General features: G+C 46.3%; 1 long non-coding RNA gene across 1 annotated transcript in view; it reads left to right on the top strand.

Moving 5' to 3' along the window:
- Nucleotides 1-4,877: 4,877 nt before the first annotated feature.
- LOC117283518 overlaps nt 4,878-5,241 on the top strand; it is a 10,889-nt gene continuing 10,525 nt past the window's right edge. Inside the window, exon 1 of the long non-coding RNA XR_004514536.1 lies at nt 4,878-4,964. This is a non-coding gene — a long non-coding RNA (uncharacterized LOC117283518). The remainder of the gene's footprint in view (nt 4,965-5,241) is intronic.

Here is a 5,241-nt window from a genome sequence, read left to right as displayed (position 1 = left end):
GCAAGGGAGGAATGGAGATTGTTAGGCAGAAACTAGAGATATTAGTAGGCACTGTAGGCTCCTCCAAAAACGAAGAAGACAAGGTTTTTTCTCTCTTTTATCCTTTGCTTTCTTAGTCATTAGCTCTAGATAAAATCCACACAGGCTTGTGATTCCAAACTTTAGTTCAAGGGAGTGTGACACCCTCTGAACATGCGGATAATCCAGGATCCTATGAAGTCCATACCATGGGTGAGGGATCAGAAAAAAACCTCAAAATCCGAAAACAAATGAAACAGAAAACATCTATCTAGAGAGTAAATAGGGACCTTGTTGATCAACACAAGAACAATGACCTGAGAGGGAGGAAAAGATATTCCTTAAAAGAGCCAGTTAATCATGTAAACATAACCTAAGACCTCACCCAGTGCAACTGCCCTCTTGGTGCTGTCCCTCCTTCAAAATGGGAGGTGTATTCTCTCTCTCGCTCTAAAAACTTGGTCATTTTGCAATAAATTCTACTTATGCTCTACAAGACAGCCTACATGTCTTGTCTGAAATCTTTCATCCAAAAGAAAGAATGGAGGTGTGTTGCCTGTTACTCATGGTGTTAGGACTTTATAACGTGGAGACCTTGCTGCTTCTGGGTGACGAGATGGCTTGGGAATGTGGCCTCCCTCCTGGGAAGGGAAGAGCCCAGAAATACAGATTGTTCCTTTTAAGGTAACTTGTCTAGTTGTATATTTGTTGTGTGTGTGTTGGGGTTTTTTTGGTTATCTTGTTTTTTGTTATTTTGTTTTTAGAGACAGAGTCTCACTATGTCCTTCAGGCTGGCATTGAACTCACTATGTAGCCCAGGTTGGCCTGAACTTGTGGCAGTCCTCCTGCCTCAGCCTGCCAAGTGCTGGGATTACAGGTGTTCATTACAGTCTAGCTTGTGTGTGTGTGTGTGTGTGTGTGTGTGTGTGTTTTAATCCCATTTTAATTTTACAGTAATACTTTAAATAAACACATGAATGATTAAAAAAAATTATAGAAATACCAGAAGTGGCAGGACTATCCACCCAGAACTACTGGAATGTTAATACCCCTTGTGTCCTGAGGTCTGGTTGAAGTAGGATAGAAGGAATAAAAGATAGGTAGAAGGGAGATGAAGGCCAGGGATGTAGCTTAGCAGCACAAGTCCTGTCTGGCAAGTGCCAAAAAAAAAAGGAAATCATCACTATTATACTCTTTTTTTTTTTTTTGATACCAGAGATTAAATTCAGGGCCCCTTGCTTGCCAGGCAGGTGCTGTGCCACCAAGCTAAATCCCCAGCCCTAAAAATTATACTTTTTTGAGAGTACAACTTCCAGGATCCAACCAAAGTTACCCAAGGTATCCATCTCAGCATTCTTTTGGTTAAATTTGGGCTCCTTCCCTACCTGACCCATCACACTCAAAGTTCTTCAGAAAAACCAAAAGTCCATAAATTGGCTTATTTGAAAAAGTAAGCAGCAGGACTCTGATCCTAAGCTAAAGAAGCAGATTGAGTGAATCCCAACAATATTTAAATTACAGTGGCACCTTGTTTCACAAACTTCTTTCCATGATTCTGCTTGCTGGGTTGGAGGAGAACTGAGTCTAACTGAATGGTTAGGTTCAATTTTGACCTTATTGGGAGATTTGATTCTGTTTTCTTGCAGTTTAGTTTGCAGTCAGAATTGTGCAGCAAATTGAGTTCATACCTATTCACACCATTATACCTATTTTTAAAAAAAAGCCCATACTTATAGAATGGGGCTAGTACCCTTTTGGGGGAGCACCTCTTCCTGGACTTTTGACCCCTTCAAGAGAAATACAAATGGTCCTAGCCCCAAACTATGATGCATCTCAGTTCTCTGAGTGCTTGCACTCTGCTCTTGAGTGGGTCCTAAATCTCCAATAAACTCTTCTTGCACCTCTTTCTGACAAGTTCTGAAAATTCGTTTTCCTCTATGGGAGTCAGCAAACCTACTATACAAAGGGGTGGGTTAAGTTCCTTATTTCAGTTTTGGGTCTGTCTCAGACCCAGTGTGGAGACATCACAGCCTGGAAAGATTTACACAGAAAGCCTCTGTCTGCATCCTTGACCTTGTTCATTGATAGTGAAAGGACTATCCATTAAATCCATTAAGGATTTTCCTTAATACCAGGTGCCTCCTGGCTTCCCGGTGTAATTGCTCTGTGCTTGTGTTGATGTGTTTTATGGTTTTCTCATTACCCGGGTACATTGTGTCCCCGGGGGCCTCCAGGTTTGGTATGATGTGAAGGCCCCAGGCACTGGCGTGGAATAAGCACCCGTGGGAAGGTGTACCACTTTATGCACTGCAGAGGGTGTCTTTCTTCCCCTCAGAGGTTTCCTGTGGGGCCTGGGGATGCTGTGTTCACCAGATGTCCACACCTCAGGGGTGGCACCCAAAAGTGTAGAGGGAGTAGGGGAGGGAGGGGACATGACAAACGTTCTGATGAGATTCCAGACGCTAGCTCCTGAAACGAGCTCACTGTGGGTTACCCTCGAGGGGTAGAGTTGTGAGTGGATAGAGCCCCTGCCACCCTCACCACACAGCTACTTCGTGGCAACTCCAGTGCTGCCGTGAAAGTTTCCCCACTCATGAAGTGACATCTCTAGAGATGAGTGGGCTCTGCAGCAACAGGACATTTCAGGATGGTGGGATGGGATGAAGGGACCCTTGGGCCACAGCCTGGCCACGGCAACAGAAGGGCCTTCTCCACATCACATAGGTATATGTGTGTGTGCATGCACATCTGAGGAAGGTTGAAGAGATGGCTACAGAGAGACATGGCCCAAAGGTGGGCCCTACCCTGAGCTCCAGGAGCCACCACCCTGCCCGACCACCAAATGCAACATTTCTTTGTTCTAAGGAGAAATGAGTCTCTTGGCTAAGCCATGTAAGGCCTGGTCCCCAGTTCAGGGGTCCATGCAGGAGATTCGGAGGCTTGGCACAAGTGTGTGTGCTTACACATACCACATACGTACCTACACGTGTCACATACAAACACCGCACAAGGTCACACACACACACAGGTCTTCTAAATTCACAAGCGGATTTCAAGTCCTGCTTTGCGATTATACAGGGTGGTTGTGGTTTTCTGACTTAGTTTTCTGATCAGGCTCAGCAGACAATGTCATGAGCTCTGTGCTGAAACTCAAGGCTTGTGTGTCAGCGGCTCATTTCAGTTCTCACAAGGAACTGTTGGTCTAGTGAGTCAGTTTATACATTTTTAAGAATTTATTTATTTAGTTTTGTTTTTGGTGGGTTAGTTTTGGGAGGTGTGATGTTGTGTGGATGACTATCAGCCTTTGGATGCTGTTGGAAAAAATGCAGCAAAAACACACCACCACCAAAAGCAAAGGTCCTGGGCATCTGGTGAAGTGCTTGAGATATAGTCCACCAAACACTGTGTGACAGCAAAAAGCACTTTCTGGGTGCCCTGGGAGTTGTTTCTCGATTTAGGTTTCTCTTTTTCTTAAGGAGAATTGTTTTGGTTTTTGAGACAGGGTCTCACTATGTAGTTGACACTGACCTGGAACTCACTATGTAGCCCAGGTTGGTCTCTAACTCACAGCGATCCTCCTGCCTCAACCTCCTGAGTGCTAGGATTACAGACGTGCGCCACCATGCCCAGCTTGAGAGTGGTTGTTATTTTGATACCGGAGATCAAACTCAGGTCCTTGTGCTTGTGAAGCAGATGCTGGAACCACTGAGCTACATCCCCAGCCCAGAGAGTGGTTAGTTTTAATGGGATGAGTTTGCAGAGTGAATAATCATGGTTTGTTCGACGTGCTTTCTCACTGACCCTGCCAAACCCACGTCATCAGGTGTCCCCCTCTGCTGGGCCTCTTGCCCCCCACAAGCCATACTCATGCCTTGCTGTGTTTGTGCTGTTTCATCTCCTTTAAGCTCCTATCCCCACAGGGGTCTACCAGCTCTATCTTATTGGGTTCCAGGGTACATACCCTACAATACAGTAGTGGGGTGGGGCGCCCTGCAACCAGCACCCACTGCTGCATTGGAGACCTTCTCACAGTGCGCTGATGTTGCTTGTGCATCTGAACAGCCGTGAGAGCTCCCTGAAAGCAGATACTATCTGACTTGTCAGTTTCTGACTCGTCAGCTGGTCCTGTAGGAGGCTCTGCTCCACAAAGCTTTGTGAGATACGTGCAGTCATGAGTGACTGAATGGGGCCACGTGAGTGTGTCAGTTACCTTCCTGTTGTTGCTGAGATGTAACACCTGACACCCGATATTAAAAGGGAAGGGGTTTATATGGCTTGCAGTTCGTAGAAGTTTCAGTCCACAATCAGCTGACTCCAAGATAGGGACGACAAACAGGCCTGGCAGAGCCAAAACATCATGGCGCACACAAGCCAGCAGAGGTAACGAGAGAGAGAGACCTCACCAATGTCTTTCTGTCCCTTTTGTCTTATTCAGACTACTTAGGGTGGCAGTGCCAAACTAATCATGCACGTTTAGTGATCACGCGCCCTTAACGCCAGCATCACACATTCCAGATGCAACTACCTCTGAACGTGAAAGTCCCACCTCATCCACACGGGCTTTGGGGGACATCTAGGTCCAAATCATAGCAGGGAGTGAATGGAGACACGCGTGATTGAGTGGGGGCACCAGTGAGTGGATGGGGGACAAGCGCGTGCGTGAGTAGATGAGCATGACCGACTGCACGGGGCACGAGTGCACGAGGGCTTTCTTTGCTTGGTGAGGTCACGTTTCTTAAAATAACAGAAGTTCCGAAACCTCATAGCAGTCGATCATTGTGAGAGTTCCAGAGGAAGGGTCTGACGCACAATTGCCCACTATTAGAAGCACCAGTTCCCTGGAGAGGGAGCCAAGCAGAGCTGTGGGCACAGGACAGGACAGGATATGCTCGTGGGTGCAGAGACTCTCTCTCCTGAGGATGGATGCGTCTCTCAGAATGGGTCTGGTTAGTAAGCCATGCATGTCTGAATTGGCTAAGCTGCAGAACTACCTCATACGAACGTCCCACTTTGTTCCACAGAATATTAAAAGGACTGGTGCTCAAGTTTGGAGAGTTACTAACCCTTACTAAACTTACTTGCCACATTTATAACTCAGTGTCCTCATAAACATTCTTTAAAAAAAAATTTTTTTTTTTTGGTACCTGGGATTGAACTCGGGACCTTGAGCTTGCAAGGCAGGCAGTGGAATCATTGAGCTAAATCCCCAGTCCAGGAGCTGCA

The sequence above is a fragment of the Fukomys damarensis genome, unplaced genomic scaffold (assembly GCF_012274545.1).
Source record: "Fukomys damarensis isolate Sample0158 unplaced genomic scaffold, DMR_v1.0_HiC HiC_scaffold_27, whole genome shotgun sequence".
In the NCBI taxonomy this organism is placed as follows: domain Eukaryota; kingdom Metazoa; phylum Chordata; class Mammalia; order Rodentia; family Bathyergidae; genus Fukomys; species Fukomys damarensis.
The sequence above is the reverse complement of the archived record's forward strand: the minus strand, read 5'-3'. Positions and strand labels throughout refer to the sequence as shown.